The 26,893-nt window shown below is 44.2% G+C and overlaps 1 long non-coding RNA gene across 3 annotated transcripts; it reads right to left on the bottom strand.

Moving 5' to 3' along the window:
• Positions 1-166: 166 nt before the first annotated feature.
• On the bottom strand, positions 167-26,454 carry LOC118084458 (uncharacterized). 3 transcript variants are annotated; one of them, XR_009556999.1, is made up of 5 exons: positions 26,209-26,454; positions 19,278-19,384; positions 9,372-9,583; positions 5,806-5,934; positions 167-1,945 (listed from the first exon to the last, which is right to left on the bottom strand). It is a non-coding gene; the product is annotated as an uncharacterized LOC118084458 (long non-coding RNA). The 3 variants fall into 3 exon arrangements; XR_009557000.1 differs by lacking the exon at positions 26,209-26,454 and adding an exon at positions 21,365-22,640; XR_009556998.1 differs by lacking the exon at positions 26,209-26,454 and having other exon boundaries at positions 19,278-22,640.
• Positions 26,455-26,893: the final 439 nt, after the last annotated feature.

The following is a 26,893-nucleotide window of genomic DNA, read 5'->3' as shown; positions in this document are numbered from 1 at the left end:
GGGAACTTTGGGGAATCCTGTGGAAAAACCTACAACTTTTCTTTTTTAAAAATAGAATCCTACCATTACAGTAGCAAATGTTTTAACTGACTGTAAAAGTGCCGGGGGGGGGGGATGATCCAACCAGGAGCATTTAAAAAAAATAATACAGTAGAGTTGGTCATGTCACACAAATGAATTGGATAAAATTGCATCAGCTTGTATTCAACACCTGTTTTAGTTGCTCCCTCAACCACCTGGAAGAGATTTGGGGACTGCAGGTGGAGCATCTGCAGAGAGGAGAGTATGAAAAATTCCCACGGCGCAAACTGAAATTGCTCCACTCACATGTTCAGTTGAATACTGCCCACTGCATTGAATTAATAGCATTAATTGACTTCTAAAAAGGAAATATTGTATAGATGTGCAAGCTCCACAATACTGGCTTTGGGAAGGACATGACTGAGGAAGTGCTACATCTACCAATTTTAATTTTTATTACTATTGACAGTTGCCAGCTATACCAAGGTAAATCTCAGGGAATGCAGACCGTGATCAGAAAAAAGGAAGCTTATTTCTATACCAGGCTAAACTCATTTACCTCCCAAGGAAACAAGCAGATTCTGCAACTTGCATACATTTAGGCAAACATCCACATGTATTTTGCCAATGCCCATCTGCACACCAAATTAAAATCTTACTTAGGCCTTGCTTCCAATTTTTGTCAGCAATTTACAGTCATACATTATTATCAAGAACAGAGGTTCCCAAACTGTGGTCCATAAGCTTCATTCAGGTGGTCTGCCTTAATAGTCACTTAATTTTTTAATTGCAATTGTTGTTGCTTCTTTTATTTCTCATATTGTAGTTTATCATATTATTTGAGATCTATGGAATGCTAACTGTAGTACAATGAAACACAAGAAATAAAAGCAATAATAAAAATGCAATTAAAGATCAGACATTGTCTCATCGCGGCATACAATAGCTACAATGGGCAGAAAAGTCATTAAATGGTCCACAAAGACCCTCAGCAATTTTCAAGCAATCCATGGAAGTTTGGGAACCACTGATCTAGAAACTTGCATGTTTTGTCTATGGCAGGCTTACCAACGGGACCCTGGAAGCTAACATGTGCTGTATAACTCACTGCTTGGTAACCTTGAGTTGCCTGTCTTATCGAGAATTTAGACTTCACATATATTTTACTTCTTAGTAAAACTTAGGGGAGAGGGTTTGCTGGAGAATACATGAGGGGACCATGCTGCAGAGCTCAGTCTCATCTCAGCTGTGTGAAGGGCCCTGTGCGTTCATCAATGCACACGCATAGAACTCCTCGTTGGGATGCTGGGATACTTGGGATGAACTGGCAGGGGAAACTGATGGGATTCTCCTTGCTGTGGCAAGTGATTGAGGCGATAACGAAGCTTTCAAAGCTAGCATAGAGGAAATGGGAAAATATTTGAGCAGAGGCTAGAGACTTCCTTTAATGGGATTTCTGCTTCAATTAACACTTTGCAAGACTGCTTGCTGGCTGAAGACCTTTGCTTTAAGCTCTACAAGCTGAGCCTGTTTTATTCAGAAGCAAGCAGCAAATCCAGGCCATCCCATCCAAATTCCAGCATCTTGACTGCTATACCAGCTTTTGCCAGCTCAGGGATCAACTACAGCTTGCCTACATTTTGTACTCCCCTTGGAGATGTGGCTACCAAGCGTTTGTCATGAGCTCACACACATCTCAATTTATCTCTATACCACCACACTTTAGAAAGATGACTTCACTTTCCACAACAGAAATATTTGTGCAAATGTTTTTTATTTCTTCTTTTAAATAAGTGTGCTCAAGTGAAAAAAGTGAACAAGTCATCAATATAGGCTTGCCCACAGGGTCCACAAAATATCAAGATTGCTGCTTAAAACTTGTCTGTTGCTGTGTTGGTGGACTGGACACCTGAAGACATTGTGTCTGTTGGAGAAAAGAATAGTTGGCAGCTGTTTAAAAAAATGGCTGCAATCAAGTACATGTTTTCAAGACATCTGCAATTATTAGATACAACCAGAAGGCAAAACCATTGTTCAGAAGAGAATGACCATTTGTGGGTAGAGGGCTCTGGGCCTTTGTATAAAGCACAGCATAACACACGCCATTAATCGTTGTGACAATTGAAGCTCACAAGCCGTACTAATTCAAAATGGCAATGAGCTGAACCTGTCATTTACAGTAAATTTGTTGGTTAGAGCAGAGGTGGCTCTGCCGGATGGATGAGGCCCCTACCTGTCAATCACCTGACTGTCATTATGAAAAACTTTTCCCACAGAGCAAAAATGAATTCAAAACCATGCCTGCAATTGGGAGGATTCCCGAGTACAGCTGATCCCAGTGGGGCTCACTGAGCGGCACTCTCAGAGAACAACCAGGAACCCACTTTGAGCTTCTGGCTGGTCCTTTCTGCTTGCGTCTCTCTGCCCCCACATCCAGCATCACATGACACTGGGTGTGGGACAGGCAGCATGGATTGGAGAAAGACAGCCTGGGAGCCCTGCTGGGTCTAATCTGGCCTGAGGGGCAGAGGTTCCCAATGCCTGGGTTTGAGTGCTGGCTTTGAACCAGGGAGATTCGAACCCCCACCCTAGCCATGAAGCTCACTGGGTCACCTTGGGCCACTTACTATCCGTGAGCATAAAATGGAGGGGGAGGAAGACAAGTGTGCTGTCTGGAGCAGATCGGGGGAAAGGTGAGTGGAGAGAAAACATAACATGTTGTAACCCAACATTAGATTATTTGGAGAAGCTTCACTTCCATCTGTAATAGAAAGCATGAAAACAGGAAATCAGGGGAATAGCGAGGCACCGCGACACCTGGGCTTTCTACCTGGAGTTTTGTAGCTGGAGGCGCGCAGCTTTGGAGGCGCAGGGGGGTGGCGATACCCAGCTACGTAACACGCATGCGCAGCACACTGAGCATGGCAGGCTTTCTACCCGGAGTTTGTAGCTGGAGGCGCGTGGCTTTGGAGGCGCAGGGGCGGCAATACCCTGCTACGTAACACGCATGTGCAGCATCCCGCTGCGCATGCGTGTTACGTAGCGGGGTATCACCGCCCCCCGTGCAGTGCGGCGAGGGGTGCCACTTGGCACCCCACCCCCGCAACTCCCAAGCCAAGCCTCCCGGTAAAAAGTCCGCTTGGCGCGAGGGTGGGGGTGCCACTTCCCCAGAGTGGAACCCGGGGCATACCACCCCCATCGCAACGCCCCTGCAGTGCATACCTTGAGAGTTTGTTGGTCCGAGGGTTCAATTTTTAAGGAGTTCTCCATCTCCGTTAACACAGCCCCAAGGTTCATTCATGCAAGCTTGCACTTTAAGCTCCACTGCCCAAAGGGCTAGCCTTATTCTCTCCTAGGAATTTCTTAATTCACTCGTGGCATTTTCCTGCTCTTGGATTTACAGCTTCATACTCTAGTTAGTTAGAAAGGTGAATAGCAGTTGGAGGCATCACTGATGACAACTAGAAATGCCATTGAACAGGTGCTGACAACCACTTCCTTCAAGTTACTGAACCAGAATCTAGAACAGAGGTGGGAAAGACCTAACCTAATGACACTGTGATGTCGGGTGATGTTATGCTTTCAAGTCCTGATCTTTGGGACTTCGAAGCACAGCAAAGAACTTTCAAGCGGCCCTTTGAATGCATCCCTGCACTGCTTCTTAGGTGCTGTTTCTTCAGGACTGTGTTAAGCCCTTCAACTTGCAATGAAGCAGCAGCAGCAGCAGAATGAGGCTGTTTGAAAGCCCTTTCTGTCAAACACCTCCCTGCTGCTCCTGAAAGCTCTTTCGAGCAGAGACTTAGTGAGGGGCTTTGTTTGGGGAAAGGCTTTGTGACAGCCCCACATTGTTCTTTAAACCTCCAGTTTTCAGATAACAGCATTAGGAGCAAAAAGTGGTATCCCCTGAATGTATGATGTAAGCATGGGCGTACCCAGCGCGGGGCAGGGGTGAGCAGTTGCCCCTCCCTAGAAGCAGGGCTGGTGGGCAGAGGCGGAGGCGGAGCACAGTCCAGCGGAGCGCGAGTTCGCCGCACCACGCCCTCCCTCCAGCTCCCCGCCGCGCCCTCCGGCATGGCCAAGCGCGTCGGGGAACCAGAGAGCACGGCGCGGCAGGCGGGAACGCCGAACTCGCGCTCCGCTGGACTGTGCTCCGCCTCCACCTCCGCCCGCAGGCAGCGCTGCTCTTGGCCAGCTTCTTCCTTGGCGCGGGGCAGGCTGGCCCGGCCGGCTGGCCGGAGGGGCAACAACAGCAGCCCAGCAAGCCGAAGGGAAGCGCTGCTGCTGCTGCTATGTGGGGCTGTTGCTGCTGCTGCTATGTGGGGCTCGTTCCTCAATCTTCCCGCCCTTGCCCAGAAAGAAGTCCCCAGTCACAGCTTCCTCTCATTTTCATGCGTGCCCGTGGCATGCTTTTGGATGACACTTTGGCCTGCTTTTAGGTAATTTTGTGCAGGAGTTTAGTGAGCAAACCTCCCCCCCACCATGTCAATGCAAGGGAGCAGAGCGTAATAATAATAATAATAATAATAATAATAATAATAATAATAATAGTTTGTTTGCGCTCGCCATGTTAAACAGCAGCAACTGACTATGCAAAAAATGGCACACATGAAAATGACACTTGCTTAGATTCCCTTTTGCTGACATTCTCAATTTTTATGCACTGAAAGTTTGGGATGTAGAAAAGGACTCCCATGTGTTTTCTGAAATTCACTCCCACTGCAAGCTTTCCTACGTAGGCTTGCAGTGTCAGTAACATCTCTGAACACAGTGAGTACCTGTCCATTTCATTTCTCTCCATTTCCTGATTTTTCCAATCTTAAATTTGGTTGTTTCTTCAGCAATTTGCAAATTTTTCCTTAAAAAAAAAACCCTCAAAAAAACTGCAGCCTTTCAATGCACATTTCTTCTAAAGCTTCTTGCGTGACATTACATTTTTGCAAGTAATTTCTGCATTTTGTATGTTATTTTCACTAATATATTCATTATGATGCACATGTTTCCCTATTACTTGCATTCTCCTTTGTTTTGGAGGATCACTGCAAAATTTGGATACATGTGGCCCCTCCCCTACTGTGCATTGCCCCCCCTGCCCCCCCTAGTTTTGATCCTGGGTACGCCCCTGGATGTAAGTCAGGTAGCATGAGGTTTCCCCAAAATGGCCTTGTGCACCACATGTGAAGTCCTGTTTGGCCACATTGGGTCCACAGGTCAGAGGCTCCCAACCTCTGATCTGAAAAGTACTTCATAGATCTCATAGAATCAGAGCTGGAAGGAAGTGGGACCCCAAGAATCATCTAGTCCAACCCCCTACAATGTAGGAATATGCCACTGTCTCTTCCTGGGATCGAACCTGAAACTATGGCACTGCTAGCACCACGTTCTAACCGACTGAGCTACCCAGCCTTGTTCATGGCAACTCAAAATATTTCCCAGAAAGCTGAGCTTTTCAAAAGGGAGGGTGACCTAATAACAATACAGGTGGTCGGAGAGGGGGGGCACTATTTGTACTCCCAGCCTCTAATGACATGGTAAAGAGTTCCAATTTCAAGCCGAAGAATGGATTTAACAGCAACCCATTTACATCTGTACACATCTTAATTAGAGAGCAACTCAACGCCATTTCATGCATTGTTATACAATCACCTTTTCTGCCACCAGTTAAGGGTGTCTGCAGACAAAACGCCGGCTCCCTCAGCCTATAGAGCGAGATGATCATGCAACCCCAGAGTCGTTTGCAACTAGACCTAACGGCCAGGGGTACCTTTAAGATAAATAAAAGCACACCATGTGTTCTTCTTCCATTGCTATTAATTTATCCTCCAGTTCCAAGATTTCTTCTTTCAATTCTAGGAGCAGTTCTTCGGTTTCCTCAGATATATTCAGGTCATCTTCAGCTTCTGGTCAGTACTCAGCCTGTTTAGTATATAGAGATTGAGATTCAAGTAAGGTGTGCAATGCAAAATTATCCATATGGATCATTCGTGATCTGCTCCAGGCTTTCTGCTGAAAAGCAGGTTAAAATGCTTTGAGTAAATGTATATGATTGTTTATCTGTATTTTAAGTTGGTTTGTATTTCAGTTGGATGTTTTGTTCTGTTTTGTTTTATACTTATTTTAAAACTAATAAAGATTTATTTTTTTAAAAAAAGAAATAATAGCTTAACTGCCATCAATACGGATACGGGAAAGATCCCACAATAATATCCCACATATTTTTGTTCTAAAAGATGTAATATTATTCTGTTTTTTTTAAGCTTCCAAGCACTGAAATTCAACGTCAGTTATAAATGTTTCTCACAATGAAAAACCTCTCCTACTATGAGATTAATTTTTAAGAAAGGATTAATGAGAAGGAAGGTGGCCCATTTTAGCAAGTGTTTTCTTACTTCTTGATCATATGATTGGTCTGAAGCTGAAGAATTCTCAACTAGGATGTTTCCTTCCGGTCCCTGTGCCATTTCACCAGCTCGCTCCTTATAGATACTGCTATGCTTCTAGGAAAGGACCTAACCTAACAGAAGCAGAAGACATCAAGAAGAGGTGGCAAGAATACACAGAGGAATTATACCAGAAAGATATGGAGGTGTCGTACACCCCAGATAGTGTGGTTGCTGACCTTGAGCCAGACATCTTGGAGAGTGAAGTCAAATGGGCCTTAGAAAGCACTGCTAATAACAAGGCCAGTGGAAGTGATGGTATTCTAGCTGAACTATTTAAAATTGTAAAAGATGATGCTGTCAAGGTGCTACCCCGTGTTTCCCCCTTTTTAAGACCCCCCTTCTCTTCTATCAGTAACTTATTTATATTTGATACAAGGTCACTCATTTCCGTTTTAAAGTGTGCTTTTTATCCTATTGTTTTAAATGTCCTGGGGCTTCTTTAGGAGGAAAGTGAGAAATAAAAAATACTTTTAAAATGTTTATTTCTATCGGTTAATGAAAGCATATCCTATTGACCGGTGGGTGCTTACACAAACAGGACACACAATCACCAGTCGTTGCAACTGCAATTCGGCTTGGGCATTTTCTTTACTGTTAGGCTGCTGTTTAAAGCAGAGCTTTCCAAACTGTGTCACAACACAAGTGTGTAGGTGTGTTGCACAGTCACTCTCTTCGCTTCTCCCAGCGCTGGAAAAGGAGGAGGTAAGCCTGCCGGTTTGCTAGTAAAACTGAATTACTGTGTTGCAAAATGATGCATGTCTAAAAAGTGTGTCACCAACATGAAAAGGTGGCAAAGGGTAGACCTGTGGGTATAGGGGAATCTATACGAATAGAATGATGAGATGGTTGGCAAGCAGCCAAACAATTGCAGCTGTCAGTTAACACAACAGATTTAAAGATGCGGGACATTTCGAATTCAAAGACTACTTGCGCCTTCTCCAAAACTGGCCAACTTCTGCTAGATCAGTGAAAGGCATTGTGCCACCATTGCAAAGTCCTCTGCAAGGTTTATCACATCTTGGCACCTTTATTTTTAATCTTCCAGTGGCTTGAGATGGCAACCTCCACAAGGAATAGTCCTGAAATGGTAGAAGGCACTGTACCACCTAGGAAGAGCATCACCCTGGTCAGGAAACCAGAACCAGAACCTTTATTAGGACCAAGCAGAATGTGTGGAAGTATAGTATATGCCCCAATAGCCTCCATGTGTAAAGATGTAAAAGAAAAAAAAAGAATGTGTCTGCCTTCAGCAAGCCTGATAAGAGGGCACAGTCTCTAGGCCTGGACTGGGTGGCGCAATGAGCCAGGGCGCCTGGCCACCAGGGGCGCTGCAGCGCCAAACCCCAGGTGCTAGCGGGCAGTCAGCGCCGCCAGCCGTGCGCACTTGCATTGTGCACGCCGCGCATCCCTGCCCGGGCCACCACCACCACTTGAGATCCCCCTCGATGATAGGCGACCCAGTGCCCCACTAGCCAAGCCGCTCCTGCCGTCTGCTGCGGGGAGAATGAGGGGGGGCGCCGGCATTTCCTGCCCACCACCTGCCGGGAAGAAATCCCTGCGCAAAGTTCTAGAGGGTTGGTGGGGAGAAGCCCCTCCTCGTGGTGCGGTGCAAGTTTCTAGAGGGGTGGGGTGTTTTTTGGCCGGCAGGTGTGGTGGGCAGGAAATGCCGGCGCGCCCCCCTCATCCTCCCCGCAGCGCACGGCAAAGTTGCAGCGGCAAGTGCGGAGACGGGTGGGCGCGACAGCTGCTTTCCCAAAGAAATGCTGCCCCTCTCCTCCTCTGGGCGCTTCACAGGCGCTCGGTCCCCGTCGCCACCACCACCACAGCGTCAATGACAACGGAGTGTCAACAGGTCTGGCGCCTCGCGAGGTGCAGCTGCTTGAACGAAGTGTGTGCGCGCGCGTCCCCAAGGCAGTGCATGGCTCCGGCTTTCTGACTGGGAAAGGGGGGGCGGGGAGCTGGCGGGATTTCTGAACCACGGCGCTGGATAGGCTTAAGACGGCCCTGAGAGGGCGGGCCCCCAGTTCTTCTCTTCCAGGCCTGATACTGGAAGCATGTTTTTCCTCTGAGAACATTAATTTCTATGGGTGTCTAAAGCCAAAGGAAATGTCTCTGTTTCTCCGAAAATAAGACGTAGCCATAAAATAAGCCATAGCAGGATTTTTAAGCATTCAAGGAATATACGCCATACCCCGAAAATAAGCCATAGTGATAGGCGCAGCAGCAATGCCAGCCGCGGCAGGAGGAGGAGGAAAAAATAAGACACCCCCTGAAAATAAGCCATAGTGTGTTTTTCTGAGGAAAAATAAATATAAGACGGTGTCTTATTTTTGGAGAAAGCCTGTGTGATTTATAGGCAAGTGGTTCCCCAGCAGCCCAGGTTGCTGGGTAACCGAGTAAACCAGGGGTCAGCAAACTTTTCAGCAGGGGGCCGGTCCACTGTCCCTCAGACCTTGTGGGGGGCCGGACTTTATATTGAAGAAAAATATGAATGAATTCCTATGCCCCACAAATAACCCAGAGATGCACTTTAAATAAAAGCACACAATCTACTCATGTCAAAACACCAGGCAGGCCCCACAAATAACCCAGAGATGCATTTTAAATAAAAGGACACATTCTACTCATGTAAAAACATGCTGATTCCCAGACCGTTCGCAGGCCAGATTTAGAAGGCGATTGGGCCGCATCCAGCCCCCGGGCCTTAGTTTGGGGGCCCCTGGAGTAAACCCATCTCAAACATCTGTGCTGTAGTTGCTGAAGAAATCCACTAGTGTCAAACAAGCTTTCAGATTCTGCAGAACTCTTCAGCAGCCTGCCTATGATGACAGCACTGAAAAGTATCCTGCAGCAAGTCTTGAGCAGCCCAGGCTCACTGTTCTCCCCCATTTTTCAACACATGAAGTCTACCTTTCGTTAATCTTCACTTCTGCCTGACTTCAAAGCAGGGCTCTTGTTCCCAAAGAACTCTCCCAACTCCCATCAGTGCCTGCAACCAGGTCCAGCGGCAGGAAGAATGGATACGCAGGAGCCTAGAAATCTTAAGGGCAGCAGGTTGCATGAAGCTGGTGGAAGGTTTTCTTTCTTTCTGTGCAGCTCTCCTCTCAAGGGGGTTTCAATTTCTAAAAAATATCAGCATTTCAGAACACATGCAACCACCAACTACATGGAATCAAAGACGTCAGCAGGAGTTTTTGTTGCCTCCATCCCTCATTCAACGCCACATATTCTGGGAGAATGGAAAGCTAATCCCCCCACCCCCGCTTCAAAGTTACTGATTTGCTGATATCCTGTTGGGGGGAAAGATCCCAAATACATGGAAAGAGGCATATATAACATTGATTCCAAAGCCGGATACGGACGGCTTAGAAGTTAAAAATTATAGACCAATCTCACTATTGAATAATGATTATAAACTTTTTGCAGATATAATGTCCAAGAGATTGAAAGAAGTTTTAAATCAAATAATACATAAGGATCAGGCTGGTTTTCTTCCTGGTAGACAGTTAAAGGATAATGTACCGTGTTTCTCATATTATAAGACATGTCTTATATTAATTTTTTTCTCAAAAAAACACACCATGTCTTATTTTCAAGGGATGTCTTATTTTTTAATTAAGTATGGTAAAGCAAACTACCGGTAGGCATTGTATGCATGCAGCATCATAGAGTTGTCACTCTGGGGCACAGTGCCATTCTGAAGATTTCAATACCCTGCCACTGTTGTGTACTCTTACTCACTCTCTCTTTGCAAATAACCTCAACTTGTTAAGGAAGTTACTCAAAAGAGCAAAACTCATCTGAAAGCATTTGCATAGCCAGCCTTATAGAAAATGAAGCTTTGCTTTTGAGAATGTGTGTGGTGTTTTTTTAAGAGGTTGCTTTTAAAAAAAGAAAGAAGCAGAATAGCATCAGGATGGATTATGAGATAATCCCTTGTACTGCTGATGTTGCAGAACAATTTATGATTTGCAGCTAAGCTAAAACAAGAAGGGGAGAATCTGTTCCAAAGGCAGCGTAGCTGCAATATTACTGGGTTATGTTCTCTGTTTCTTGCATCTTTAAAAACACCACAGCAATTTAATTTGGCAAACGTCTTCATGAAAGTTCATTCTTAAACCAGAATCACAAACCAACAGTTTTGATCTTAAGGAGAAATGTTGCTTACATTGTCCCCCCCCCCCAAAAAAAAACCCACCTGGTATGCTAGGCTGAGAGTGTGGTGTGATTGTGTTCTGATTTATAGCTATTCTAGAAGCAACAGTTGGACACCCAGATTTTGACAGCAGTCATTAGCTGCTAATGATCTAGAATGTGTAATGTGTGTGTGTGAGAGAGAGTTCATTGTATGTCTAGCATGTCTTAAGCAGAAATATCCATAAGGCAGTTTAGAAAGGAAAAAAACCCACACACACAACCGTGTTAGAGTTAGTAATTAAAGAGAATTGTAGAGCAGATCAAATTGCAAAAACTGCCGGGGCTTATCAGATCGCGCGCTTTGAGCTGCGGCTCCAGCCAGCTCCCGGGCTTCGCGCGCTGCCCGCTAAGGCTCCTGCTGGCTGCCGGGGCTTATCAGATCGCGCGCTTTGAGCTGCGGCTGCAGCCAGCTCCCGGGCTTCGCGCGCTGCCCGCTAAGGCTCCTGCTGGCTGCTGGGGCTTACCGATCGCGCGCTTTGAGCTGCGCCTCCAGCCAGCTCCCGGGCTTCGCGCGCTGCCCGCTAAGGCTCCTGCTGGCTGCTGGGGCTTACCGATCGCGCGCTTTGAGCTGCGCCTCCAGCCAGCTCCCGGGCTTCGCGCGCTGCGCACTAAGGCTCCTGCCGGCTGCTTAGCAGGGTCCCGATCCTTTCTTCTTTGCCCGCCGCGGCTCCTGCTGAGCCTTCGCTGAGGCTCTACCTTAGCCGGGCTTCGCACTGAGGCTCCTGCTGCAGCTCTTGCTGTGCGTGCTGCAGCTCTTGCTGGCTCCCACTCGGACGGAGCTCCACGTGGCAGCGGCATCCGGTTCCGAGGAGGCATCTTCCTTTTCTTACGGTACCATATTTTGCACAGACCTGCTCCCACCACAACCTGGTACTGGTACGTCTTATTTTCGGGGTATGCCTTATATTTCGCCAGGTCATGAAAATACTGCCATGCCTTATTTTTTAGGGATGCCTTAAAATATGAGAAACACGGTAAGACACATAATAGATGTAATAGAATATCTGGAGACCAAGATAGATAAACCAGCTGTTTTGATGTTTGTAGATGCTGAGAAAGCTTTTGACAATATATCTTGGCAATTTATGAAGAGGAATTTGGAATCAATGGTTGGGAAGAATACATTCGTGAATGGGATCGAGGCGATTTATTCAGAGCAAAAGGCAAGATTGATAATTAATAACACCCTAACAGAATATTTTGAAATCACAAAAGGAACTAGACAGGGCTGCCCTTTATCACCGTTATTGTTCATCATGGTCCTGGAAATATTATTGATCAGATTAAGAGACCTATCTACAATTAGAGGTATTAAAGTAGGTGCAAAGCAATTTAAAGTGAAAGCCTTCGCAGATGATTTAGTTTTAACATTGGAAAATCCAAAGGAAAGTGTTGCAGAAGCAATAGAAGTAATGGAGAAATTTGGCCAATTGGCAGGATTCAAATTAAATAGACAAAAAACCAAGGTTATGGCAATGAATATGACGAAAGAAGAAAAACAGGAATTACAGTTAAAACATGGATTCGAGGTGGCTAAAAAGGTAAAATATCTGGGAATATGGATGACAGCAAAGAATATTAATCTTTATAGTGACAACTACGAACAAGTATGGAAGGAAATAAAGAAAGACCTGGAAAGATGGACTAATATGAAAATGTCATTCTTAGGAAGAATCGCAACAATAAAGATGAATGTATTACCTAAGATGTTATTCCTATTTCAAACTATACCTGTGGTTAAAGGTACGAGGCAATTCCAAGAGTGGCAAAAGATTTTATCAAGATTTGTCTGGCAGGGGGAAAAACCTAGAATAAAATATAAAATTTTGGTAGATAAGAAAGAAAGAGGTGGATTCGCCCTGCCAGACTTGAGACTCTATTATGAAGCGTCTTGTATCTGTTGGATAAAAGAATGGATAACTCTAGAGAATACGGACTTGTTAGATTTGGAAGGCTTTAACAATAGATTTGGATGGCATGCATATTTATGTTATGACAAAAAGAAATCACATACCGGGTTTACGAATCATGTGATAAGAAGATCTCTATACGAGGTGTGGGAAAGAAATAAAAGGCTGTTAGAGACTAAAACACCCTGGTGGGTCTCACCAGCAGAGGTATTAACAGTTAAGAAAGTAAATATGGAGAAGAGGCGGGCCACGTATGAGGAAATCTTGACGAAAACGGAAAAAGGATGGAGTTTAAAACCTTTTGATGACATTAAAGGAGTATTAACAGGATGGATAGAATACCATCAAATAAATGATGTGCTTAAAGAAGATAGAAAAATAGGTTTTGAGGATAAAAGATCCAAATTTCAAATAGAAGTGCTAGAAGGCAAAACAAAGCTTTTGGCAAAGATGTATGATTTGTTGTTGGAGTGGTATACAAAAGATGAGTTGACAAAAGAAGTGATGATTAAATGGGCAAAAGATTTGGGGCATAATATTGAATATGATGCGTGGTTGAAATTATGGAATCAAACTTTAAGATTTACAGCATGTACTGCCTTGAAAGAAAATGTATATAAGATGATGTATAGATGGTATTTAACTCCAGTTAAATTAGCTAAAATGTATAGAATGAGTGACAAAAGTTGCTGGAAATGTAAAGAGAAAGATGGTGAATTTTATCATATGTGGTGGACATGCGAAAAAGTTAAAAGATTTTGGGAAAGTTTATATAACGAATTGAAAAAGATGTTTAGATATACTTTTCCAAAAAAACCAGAAGCATTTTTGTTAGGAATAATGGGAGGAGAGATTAGAAAAGAAGATCAAACACTGTTTATGTATGCAACAACCGCGGCTAGGACTTTGTTAGCCCAAAAATGGAAATTACAGGAATTACCTACAATTGTGGAGTGGCAGACAAAAATGATGTACTATGCTGAACTTGCTAGATTGACATGCAAGATTCGTGACCAGGGGGAGACAAGGTTTCAAAAGGACTGGAGTAAATATGTGGACTATATGGAGAAAAACTGTAGATCGTTAAAAACTCTCGCAGGATTAAAATAAACCTTACGAATTGACCAATATGACAAAAAAGGAACTGCAAAAAAGGGAATTAATAAGAAACCCGCATGAAGGGAGGGGGGGAAGTCATAGCTCGGCGGAGCAAGGTAAAAGATGTGAATATAAGATTTTGTATAAATGATTGGTTTTGTTAATTTGTTGAATTTGGAAAATGGAATAAAATGTATTTTAAAAAAAAATCAAAGTTACTGATTTGCGAAGACTGAAGAGGCACAAGATCCCGGCTCAAATTCAACAGACAGAAACCATTTTTTAAAATCTCCACCTTATTTTTTTGCAACAAATAACCACATGCAGCAGTCTTACAAATTCCTTTCTGACATTTCAGCAGCAGCACAGCCATTGCCCCAATGGAAACGATGCCTTATGAGGAACGGCTTAGGGAGCTGGGTATGTTTAGCCTGGAGAAGAGAAGGTTAAGGGGTGATATGATAGCCATGTTCAAATATATGAAAGGATGTCATATAGAGGAGGGAGAAAGATTGTTTTCTGCTGCTCCAGAGAAGCGGACACAGAGCAATGGATTCAAGCTACAAGAAAGAAAATTCCACCACAACATTAGGAAGAACTTCCTGACAGTAAGAGCTGTTCGGCAGTGGGATTTGCTGCCAAGGAGTGTGGTGGAGTCTCCTTCTTTGGAGGTCTTTAGGCAGAGGCTTGACAGCCATATGTCAAGAATGCTTTGATGGCGTTTCCTGCTTGGCAGGGGGTTGGACTGGATGGCCCTTGTGGTCTCTTCCAACTCTATGATTCTATGATTCTAAGCCACATTTTTTTAATGGCAGATTTGTGAAACGTTCCTCTTTCCAGGGCTTCATTAGCTGAGGCTAATGATAGGTCTGGGAACTTGATATGTTTGTTTTTTAAATGTTTTTATTCATTTTATGATTCTATGATTCTAATTTGTTATTCATGTATTGCATTTATATCCCACCTTTTCCTCCAAGAACCTCAAGATTCTTCCCCTTCCTCGCCTGATCCCCACCAATAAACCGTGGAGGTGGGTTAGAATGTGACTGGCCCTAGGTAGGGTACGTCCACCAGTGAGTTTCATGGTTGAAGGGATATGAATCCTGGTCTCCCAGATCCTAGCCGGGCTCTCCAACTGCTACATCCAGCCGGCTGTCAAACACATTCAAGCTTCTCTCCCCATGGAGCTTCCCCCTCCCCCCTTCCACCCTAGAGAAGACTGCCAACACCAAAAAGGTCCTGCGGTTTGCAGATGGATACCGTGCAATTTTCGTCCGGCTAGTCTAATCAAAATTGCACCGTGATCCACCCGACAACAGCAGAACGCGGGCTCCTGATCCTCGCCTCCCTCTTGCCGTTCTGCTCCTGAAGAATTTCTCTCCCCCTCCACAGGCCGGGACAAGTGCAATACTGTTCAGAGGACCCACAAGTAATGCAACAAATCCCAACCCAGGGAGAAGCCAGTTTTCTAAAGCTGCCTTTGAAAGCAAAGTGAGAAGAAGAGGGGGTGGGAAAAAGGCCTGTCCCCTGTCTCTTCCCTCCCAGTTATGGGGGTGGGGGGTGGGACTCCTCTCTGCTCACTCCACCACCGTCCGTTTTGCATGGATTTGCACAGCGACGGACACCAAGCTGGGATGCAAACCTGCAAAACGGACGGTAGATCAGTACACGGTCTTCTCAGGCCCTCCTCCCCCACCGCCGGCCCCCAAGGTGGCACCTGGTGTCCAACAGTACTGCAAGTGCCCATATTACAGTAGATCTGGGTGCACAACTACCTGCACTATGAGCACTTTGCCACTGCTAAGACGAAGCAGAGATGGCTGGGAATCCTTTGGGAAAGCATCCTGGATATGGAGGCTCCAGCCTAGCAAGAGAAGTCAACAGCACCCACCCACGTTAGTCCCTATTGAACCAGCACGATGCAACAGGTCCCAGGTTCAAATCCCTGCCATTTGTCATGAATCACTATTTTGGCGCTACAGAACCACACTTTGCAACTCCCTGCCTCTTGACACCAGGGTGGATAAAAATCAATGATTTAAAATATATATATATATATATATATATATATATATATATATAAAATCGGATTTTTTTTTATTTAAATTGGATTTTTTAAAATAAAATGCTTTTTGAGGAAAATATTACCATCCAAAGGTTGTTCCATCGTGAAATAAAGATTAGTTTTTAAATTATGTAGAATAACGTTGTATATGTTTAATTTTGGGGGTAAATTCCATTAATCCAGGCACCCCCAAACTGCGGCCCTCCAGATGTTTTGGCCTACAACTCCTATGACCCCTAGCTAGCAGGATCACTGGTCGGGGAAGATGGGAATTGTAGTCCAAAACATCTGGAGGGCTGAAGTCTGGGGATGCCTGCATTAATCCATTCACAATGTCATGCTCTTCCAGAGGTTTTTGTAAGATTATTGGGCAGTTTCTCTGCCTACAAGATATTGTAACAGATGCTTGGTTTACTTTTGCAGTTCTCAAAACTGAATTTGACTCAACAAAGATCACATGCCTCTTCTTCACAGCAAAAATGTTATAACATGAACAGAGTTGAGAAAAACACCTTAATCCTATTGTTCTACAAACCTATGAATACAGAATCAACCCCTTCAGTGCTAAGTTTCAAGAAGTTCAGTGAATAGAATAGAAACAATATTTTTCTGATTGTTTGGAGTGGACAGTATTTAAGTTTTTCATGTGTAGGCTGGGCTGACAGTCTAAGTTTCTATATATATATGTATATATATATATATATATATATATATATATATATATATATATAGTTTTTGTTTAGCCAAATTAGTTAACAAACATGGATGTTTGTTTAAGCAAATAACATATGCTGTAATGTTATTGTTTCAGTTGAATAAATCTATTTAAATTATTAAGGTAATGATTATTTTTCTCCTTCCTAAGTACAACAGTAAAGTTGTCCAATATGAATGATTAACCTATTAAACTGGGGATAAAAAACTAATATGAAAAGTTGTTATTCTAAAAATCTTCATCTACTTGCATATTAAAGTTATACCAGCAGAATTAGTCTTTATGTAGAAAACTATGATTTAAATCAAGCCTTACTGACTAGTGATTTAAATCGTGATTTAAATCAGTTTGATTTAAATCAAATCCACCCTGCTTGACACCAAGCAGGTGACTCTACTAGTCTTCTCAGTGCCTGCTAAGGCTTTGTTTAGAGACAAACATACCCAGACATGCAGACATGTATTTTATCACATGTTTTTAGTAGCTGTTTGAACTGGTTTTATTGAATGACTCCTGGAAAAGGCCAATGGCAATAGGAAGCTCTCTCCCCTCCTGCAGTTTCCAGCAAAGAGGCCTTGCTGCCTCCAGCAGGTATTTTTTTTAAGAGTGAGGAAAGTGCACTTTAGTTATTTTTGCTTTCCCCCCATATGAATTATAGAAGAGTTTTGCAGACTTGAATTTAAACGCCCTAAACCATGGACCTGTTTCAGCTTCATATGGGATACATTTGTGAATTCTGCCAGGCAAAATTATTGTTTCCATTCTCATATGTCCACATATTTGAAGGCCACAGCTCAGCAGCACAGCACCTAACTTGCATGTAGAATAGGGTGGGTCATAAAAAACTTTTTTTGGAAAATGTTTCCTCCCTCGATCTTATATCAGGCGTATGGTATAAACATAGTCAAATTTCAAATTTGGGACAAATCGGTTAATATTTAGACCCTGCTCCTACAGATTGAAATTTTGCCTCACTACGAGTGATGAAAACATAGGAATTTGACTCATTTATTCTCAGTATGTTAAATTGTGAACTAATCAACATAAATTTTAGGTTTTATGGAGAGCAATAATAGTTGCATACTATTATTTTCTGCAATATTTATTTATTTAAGATCAAACATGTTGATAATTTACATGAAAAACCAATGGTTTTGAACAAATTATATGGAACAATAAAGCAAACGGTGTACTAAACAAGTAAACATAAATATTAAACAATAAAACACCACTCATATTATGTGTTGCATCAAAACATCACATTATACTTAATTACTTAATTACTAATTACCAAAATAGAGGTTTAGTGTAAGGCATAAAAGCATATTTTTAGCATATATGGTGTACAAGTACAATGTATAATATTGCATAAGGCATAATTTTATTAATTACACAAAATGTAAGCATTTAGTACAATTTATACCTAAGTAATTAAGTATAATGTGATGTTTTGATGCAACACATAATATGAGTGGTGTTTTATTGTTTAATGTTTATGTTTACTTGTTTAGTACACCGTTTGCTTTATTGTTCCATATAATTTGTTCAAAACCATTGGTTTTTCATGTAAATTATCAACATGTTTTATCTTAAATAAATATTGCAGAAAGTAATAGTATGCAACTATTATTGCTCTACATGTTTATACCATACGCCTGATATAAGATCGAGGGAGGAAACATTTTCAAAAAAAAGTTTTTTATGACCCACCCTAATGTAGAAGGTCCTGGATTTGATCCCCCAGGACATCTCCAGGTGGGACTAGGACAGACTCCCTGCCTGAAACCGCAGAGAACCTCTGCTGCCAGTCAGTGTCGAGAATGCTGAGCTAGATGGACCAATGGACTGGGGCAGCATTAAGGCAGTGCCCTATGTTACAAGGCAAGGTTGTGCCACAGTTAAACGGTATATAAATTTCATTAAATAAAATATCAAATGAAAGGGGCCAAATTATTTTGATTCAGAGTTGGGTAACCTACACTGCAACGCCAAAAATGACTTTAGCTATCCCACTATTAGATTATTATTAGACTGGATTATTGCAATGCACTGCATGTGGGTTCTATGTGGGGCTTCGGCTGGCGCAGATGACATGAACATGCTCTCACGAATGCATGGCGCCAGGATTAAAAGGTCTGGCACTGGTCCCTGAGCCAAGCCCATTGTTCTCATGTCAATGGAGAGTCCAAGCCTTTGGTGTTGTGGGTTCAAATCTATGGCACGTCCTCCCACAGTAATTTAAGCAGGCACCATCCCGGAGCTTCACGCACCTGGTCAGAACTGTTTTGTTTCAGGGGACTTTTGATCCCTGAATGGTTCTCATATGTTCTATGTTTATTTAGTTTTAAATAGATTTTAAATTTGTTAAGTTTGAATTTTTGGCAGTTTAATTTTGCATATTGCGTAATTTATTGTTGTAAATCAATTTAAATTGGAATGTAAATCTTCAAATAAACGAAACAGCATTTGTTGTATCAGAAAGTGCAGGTGGTGTGTGTCCAAATGCCATTCACTTCATATTCCTCATATGCCAGGCATACCAGATTTTAAAAAAGAAAGAGCACCCCCAAGAGAAATTCAGGCAAGCTGGTGAAGAGTCCGAGTTACTGCAAAACTCCCAAGGGGTTGAAGCGGCTCAGATATAAAAGGTCTGAGATACCAAGTTCTCAGTTTATTGCATAAAACCATGCAAGACATCACACAAAAATACAAACATAAACAAAAGAATGCTTTTTTAAGGGGAAAAAAAAACAGCCCTCCATAAACCATTCCAGAGGCGAGCGATAAAAAGCGAGAGCTCATGGTGGCGCAGTGGTTGGTTTTGGACTAACCTTCACTCAGCCATTAAGCTCACTGGGTGACCCAGGGCTGGTCACGGTCGCTCAGCCTAGCCTCCCTCTTGCGAGGACAAAATGAAGAGAGCCACGTGCACCAGCTCCTAGGAAGAAGGTGGGGTGGAAATGCAATCAATCAACAGAAGTCACAGAGAAACCAAACAGGGTCCAGGACATAGTTTGCAAGTTAAGATGCATTTCTACGGGATATGTGGATAGAAGCAATTATTGCTTACAGTTTCTATTACGCAGTTGTTCTGCAAGAAAACTGAGAACATGGTGTATATGGGGATGTGGGGCAGATGTGGTTTGGAACCCAGCAGGTTGCAGAGTGCCAAAGGTTCCCCGCTCCAGGTCTAGACACATTCCACTCTTTTCAATAACCTTCCATTCAGCATTCAAAATTCACCAGGCACATTTTGCATCTGGCTCTTGGCCACTTGCCTGTTGTCTTTCTCCATGGAGCATTTGACTGTGTCGACCACAGCAAACTATGGCAAGTTCTTAAAGAAATGGGAGTGCCTGATCACCTCATCTGTCTCCTGAGAAATCTCTATGTGGGACAAGAAGCTACAGTTAGAACTGGATATGGAACAACTGATTGGTTCAAAATTGGGAAAGGAGTACAACAAGGTTGTATATTGTCTCCCTGCTTATTTAACTTATATGCAGAATTCATCATGCGAAAGGCTGGACTAGATGAATCCCAAACTGGAATTAAGATTGCCGGAAGAAATATCAACAACCTCAGATATGCAGGTGACACAACCTTGATGGCAGAAAGTGAGGAGGAATTAAAGAACCTTTTAATGAGGGTGAAAGAGGAGAGCGCAAAATATGGTCTGAAGCTCAACATAAAAAAAAATGAAGATCATGGCCACTGGTCCCGTCACCTCCTGGCAAATAGAAGGGGAAGAAATGGAGGCAGTGAGAGATTTTACTTTCTTGGGCTCCTTGATCAATGCAGATGCTGACAGCAGTCACAAAATTAAAAGACGCCTGATTCTTGGGAGAAAAGCAATGACAAACCTAGACAGCATCTTAAAAAGCAGAGACATCACCTTGCCGACAAAGGTCCGTCTAGTTCAAGCTATGGTTTTCCCAGTAGTGATGTATGGAAGTGAGAGCTGGACCAGAAAGAAGCCTGATCGCCAAAGAATTGATGCTTTTGAATTATGGTGCTGGAAGAGACTCTTGAGAGTCCCATGGACTGCAAGAAGATCAAACCTCTCCATTCTGAAGGAAATCAGCCCTGAGTGCTCACTGGAAGGACAGATCCTGAAGCTGAGGCTCCAATACTTTGGCCACCTCATGAAAAGAGAAGACTCCCTGGAAAAGACCCTGATGTTGGGAAAGATGGAGGGCACTAGGAGAAGAGAAGACTCCCTGGAAAAGACCCTGATGTTGGGAAAGATTGAGGGCACTAGGAGAAGGGGACGACAGAGGATGAGATGGTTGGACAGTGTTCTCGAAGCTACGAACATGAGTTTGACCAAACTGCGGGAGGCAGTGGAAGACAGGAGTGCCTGGCGTGCTCTGGTCCGTGGGGTCACGATGAGTCGGACACGACTAAACGACCAAACAACAATTGGCCACTTGCAGCCAAGTGAAGATGCCTGGGCACCAGGATGACACCTGATGTCTCGACCATGCCCAGGGATCTTTGGATTTTCCGTTTTCACACACTCATACAGTCATATCTCATGTTGCGTCCGCTGTGGGCTGCGTATTTCCAGGTTATGAACGCAGCGGACCCGGAAGTCTTTACTTCTGGGTTTCGCCGCGTGCGCACTGTACCCCATCCTGTAGTATTCTATCCATTCTATTTTATCCATACAATGAATTTCAGGAGAACCAAACAGTTATATTGAAAAATACAACTTCCGAGCCGTCTGTCCCCAAAACGGCAACTACGCATTCTGTTTTGGAGTGTAACCCTGGTTTAAGAAGCCATTTGGCGCCTGGCTTATATACCTGAGTTTCTAACTGTGCTCCCACCGGTGGTGTAATGCTACATTCCCACATTTTCTGCAAGGTCAACTTTTCGCCAGCCGGGCCCAGAGGCAAACTACTCCATTGCCCACCTGCAAATCTGTGCTCCAAAGGCTTCTGGTTGTGCACAAGGCATTCTGAAAGATGGCAGTTGTCTTCTTGCTGTCCTTGTGACTTCAATCAAGACTCACGGCCAGCTGCGTGTGTCAGAAGGAGCATCCAGGGCAGTAGATTCTAAGCTATTCCACTCACTGCACTAGATGCACCTTAGCACAAACAGCCTTAGAGTATCCCCAGGCGGGAGGGAAAGGGAAAGACGGCCGGCCTGCTCCTCCACCTGAAGAAGGGAGGGCAGCCATCACACAGACTGCCAGAGGGATGCTGAAGTGCAAAAACTGCGGTAGGTGATGAAATACTACCTGCACTATAAGCACTTTAGCACCACTGATGGCTCATGCAGAAACTTCCTTGCTGCGTTCTTCTGCAAACACTGATAAACTGGTGTCCGTTGGTTGTCCGAAGAACCATTGCTGCTCTATTCAAGGGAATAACTGTTGAATTTTATTTTTTTAAGGGAGGGTGAGAGAAGAGAGAAAAACAGAACTAAGATAGCATTAACATGCACTAAGTAGAAAATGCACAATAAACTCTCCAGACCCTCCCCCCACCCAAATACGTGCATGCTATGTCCTCTGCAGGTTGCGTCTTTTCAGGTTACGGATGCACTGAACCTGGAAGTCCCTGGAATGGGTTACCTGGAATGGGTTACTTCCGGGATCGGCACACCCATAACCTGCGCACATGCGCAGAAGCGCCGCATTGTGTCCCGCGCGTGCGCAGATGCGGCGCTTCAGGATGCAGCCTTTTCATGTTGCGAACAGGCCTCCCGAACGGATCCCTTTCGCAACAAGAGTACTAATTTTCAGTAAAAGGGAAATTTGCAAGAAATTGGTTGCAAGCAGTTTACCAAGTGTCTGAGCTCGCTATCAACAAGCAGATCATCACACTCTGACTGACCTCCACTCAGGGTGGATTTGATTTAAATCAGTTTGATTTAAATCACTAGTTAGTAAGGCTTGATTTAAATCATAGTTTTCTACATAAAGATTAATTCTTGCTAGTATAACTTTAATATGCAAGTAGATGAAGATTTTTAGAATAACAACTTTTCATATTACCGGTGGTTTTTTTATCCCCAGTTTAATGAGTTAATCATTCATACTGTATTTGGACAACTTTACTGTTGTACTTAGGAAGGAGAAAAGTAATCATTACCTTAATAATAACAATTTAAATAGATTTATTCAACTGAAACAATAACATTACAGCATATGTTATTTGCTTAAACAAACATCCATGTTTGTTAACTAATTTGGCTAAACAAAAACTATATATATATATATATATATATAGAAACTTAGACTGTCAGCCCAGCCTACACATGAAAAACTTAAATACTGTCCACTCCAAACAATCAGAAAAATATTGTTTCTATTCTATTCACTGAACTTCTTGAAACTTAGCACTGAAGGGGTTGATTCTGTATTCATAGGTTTGTAGAACAATAGGATTAAGGTCTTTTTCTCAACCCTGTTCATGTTATAACATTTTTGCTGTGAAGAAGAGGCATGTGATCTCTATTGAGTCAAATTCAGTTTTGAGAACTGCAAAAGTAAACCAAGCATCTGTGATAATATCTTGTAGGCAGAGAAACTGCCCAATAATCTTACAAAAACCTCTGGAAGAGCATGACATTGTGAATGGATTAATTGAATCTATTTACCCCAAAAATTAAACATATACAATCTTATTCTACATAATTAAATAATAATAATCTTTATTTCATGATGGAATAACCTTTGGATGGTAATATATTTTCCTCAAAAAGCATTTTATTAAAAAAAATCTGATTTAAATCAAAAAAATCTGATTTTTTTTTAAAAAAATCATTGATTTTTATCCACCCTGCCTCCACTCGATCAGCAACTGATTTGACACAAAGTCCTGAAGTTCGAGTGCCCTGGTCCTGCAGCAGCAGACCCCTTGCTGTTGTTTTTTTTAGCAACTGTTACAAGGGGAAAATATAGGGTGGTGGTACTCAAGGTTTCCAGTTGAGTTCTGTGATTTCCAGTTGCTAATTTTTTTTACACACAAAATAAGCCACTGTCTAGCAAACCAGTACAGTATAAAATTATGGATTGCATTACTGTATACGGATCTATCAGTTTGAAAAGTTGAGGTTATTTATATATTTCAATATTCCCAATATAAATTGGGACGCAGGTGGTGCTGTGGGTTAAACCACAGAGCCTAGGGCTTGCTGACCAGAAGGTCAGCGGTTCGAATCCCTGCAACGGGGTGAGATCCCGTTGCTCGGTCCCAGCTCCTGACAACCTAGCAGTTCGAAAGCATGTAAAAGTGCAAGTAGATAAATAGAGGGAAGGTAAACGGTGTTTCCATGCACTGCTCTGGTTCGCCAGAAGCGGCTTTGTCATGCTGGCCACATGACCTGAAAGCTGTACGCCGGCTCCCTCGGCCAATAATGCGAGATGAGTGCCGCAACCCCAGAGTCGGTCACGACTGGACCTAATGGTCAGGGGTCCCTTTACCTTTACCTTTATATATTTCACAGAAGATAAATCAGGTTTACAAATCGCTCTGCTCTAGAAAGTATGTGCCTGGGAGCCCAGAATGTTGTTTTAGGATAGGATTCAAAAACCCACTCCTGCATGAAACTCACTGTGACCAGGTCCTATCTGCAACAATCCCATGAAGGTGCCAGAGTCTCCTTCTCCTGACCCACTTTTCATTGTCTGTAACAGCTTCTAATGGTTAGCAACAGTTGTAAGCTTGTGCCTTCCTTAGGGGCAAATGGCAGGTACTGTACTGGTATTATATTATAATCAATGAACTGGCAATCGTGTCATTAAGCTGTGCCAAAATGCATTTTAGCTACAGTATACAGCATCACTGCACACTTCTAATATTTTTCCTACAACATGGAGATATGGAATTGCTTCTTCTGAAAAGATTATAAAGTTTCTTGCATACAATAATTAAAGATGGTGCCAGAGACCAAGCCAGCTCTCAGACCCAAAACACACAACCTCAGGTCATTCCTGTAGGTTCTGCTTAGAGAATATGTAGTCTACAGATCAATGAAGGGGAATCGCATTTTAGGGAGATTATAAACCCAATCACAAACTCCTCTTCGCCCCACAAGTAGCATTCTACCCTCTTAATGCTGCTAAATTTGTTCTTTTTAATATTGACAAAGTGTGTCCTTCTGACAATAGCTGCAACACACCCAAGCTCTCACAGTACAGTGCTACCTCTGGTTGCAAATGGGATCTATTCCGGAGGCCCGTTTGCAACATGAAAAGGCAGCATCCTGAAGTGCTGCATCTGTGCAGGCGCGTGACGCAATTTGGCACTTCTGCACATATGCAAAGCGCGATTTAGTGCTTCTGTGCATGTGCCGAGCCCAGAAGTAACCCATTCCAGGACTTCCGGGTTCGGCACATACATAACCTGAAAAGATCCGCGGCGGACGTAACATGAGGTATGACTGTAAGATCATTCCATCCCATTTCCAGCATCTAACATTTGCAAAGGCTGCCTGAATTAATCAAGCAAGATTCAAAATTGCACACCCTACTAAGGTTAATTGAGCTGCGTTTCTGGGCTTCCTTAAACGAATCAACAGAAAACCTCAACGGAAAATGCATCAACTCTGCCTTCTTTCCTCCCCCCCGCCCACCCCCACCCCCCAAAATCAAACTGCAATAAAGAAATAAAAAGCTTTTGCAGCTTTCAAAAATGAAGCTTCACGATCTGAGAAGTTAAGGAAATGGAAAGGTTAGCCAAAGACCACCTGCCCCTTTGCAGCCCCCTCCGCATCTGGTCAGGTCCTTAGCGGGGTTCTCACCGCTAGTTCCTGGGAGAACTTGGGAACAGTATTTCGAGGGGTGGGGGGCATCCTTAGCCCTTTCCTCCAAAGCCCACCACGTGCAAACGGGGACGAGAGAGGGCAAGCAGAAGCGCGCGCCCTGGCTTGCGCCCCCTCGTTCTGCAATTTAAGAGAAAGGGGGCCGCCAAGGCATTGTGGGAAAGGGAGTTCTCCATTCAAACTGGCCAAAACGCGCCAAGCCCGTCTCACTCACGCGGGCTAAGAGGCTGCGAAACCCAGGAGAGCCCCCCCCGCGCGGGCACTCCTCCCGCCCCTGCAATCCAACCCCGCCGATCATCCTCGTTGCAAACTTCCACTGCGCGTTTCTTTCCTCGGCCCCCCCCCTCCAGCCGAAAAATAAAAAGACCACACCATGCACTAGCCCCATGTGAATCTGGAGAGGTGACGGGCACATTGCATTGCAAACTTCCACTGCGCGTTTCTTTCCTCGGCCCCCCTCCAGCCGACCACACCATGCACTAGCCCCATGTGAATCTGGAGAGGTGACGGGCACATTGCATTGCAAACTTCCACTGCGCGTTTCTTTCCTCGGCCCCCCTCCAGTCGACCACACCATGCACTAGCCCCATGTGAATCTGGAGAGGTGACGGGCACATTGCATTGCTGCCAGGAAGGCTCGATCTCCCTCCCTCCCCCCCCCCTGCCTCAGAAACTCCCAAGCGCGCGATGCTAAAGTAAACAATTAAAAACTTCCAGAGGGGACTGTCGCTACAGCGTTTGGTTTTCGTTACATAGCTATGTTATATACTTTTGCAAGAGTTTCCCGCCGCCGATCCCTCCCTGCATTCTCCAGGGCGATGCAACTCCCGCCCCAGATGCAAAGCCGGAGCGAGAGAAAGGAGGGAGCCTACGCGGCCAGGGGCCCCTTTGTCTCCATGCCTGGGCTGCAAACGCGGGCGGCAGTGTCGGTGGGCCAGCACAGCTTCCCTCCTTCCTCCCCCCGCCTTCCCAAAAAAGTTTGCGCACCCTTTGCGCTGTTACCCCGCAGGCGAGATGCTCGGGGCTGCGGAACGACGAAGACACCGGGTGCGCGCGGCTGCCTCCCCTGCGTGCTGCAACCCAGGCTCCGCGCGTCCCGGGCGCACCGCTTCCTTTGCCTCCAGCGCGTGGTGCTGAACCTCGTGCCAGGAACTACAAGCCCCGGCATACCTCGCGGGCAAAGCACGTGCGCGGCGGGTCATACCGCTCTTCTTACTCCCCCTTCACCTCCCAGAGAAAGAGGGGAAAAAACCTCCCTTCCCACCCACCCACCCTCCGATCCCCGCCATGTGCACGAGGAACAACGCGTCTTTTAAGACAGTGTTTCCCAACCTTGTGCCTCTAGATGTTTTCGGACTACAATTCCCATCATTCCTGACCACTGGTCTTGCTAGCTAGGGATGATGGGAGTTGTAGTCCAAAAACATCTGGAGGCACAAGGTTGGGAAACACTGTTTTAAGAGATGCAGGGAAATAACATTTTTAAATGACTCTTTTTTTGTTGCGGCAGGTGGGAACCTGCAAAAGGAAGCGATGCGCGTGCACGCGCAAAAACGATTTAACCCCCTCACTCTTCTCCCACCAAGCCGGGCTCCTCTTTTCTTTTTTTAAGGGAAGGATCCCCAGACAAAGGGGAGGATTTTGCAAAGGATCTCGCGCCCTCGCCCTGTGC

Source organism: Zootoca vivipara, chromosome Z (assembly GCF_963506605.1).
Source record: "Zootoca vivipara chromosome Z, rZooViv1.1, whole genome shotgun sequence".
Classification (NCBI taxonomy): domain Eukaryota; kingdom Metazoa; phylum Chordata; class Lepidosauria; order Squamata; family Lacertidae; genus Zootoca; species Zootoca vivipara.
This window is presented reverse-complemented; position numbering and strand designations above follow the sequence as displayed.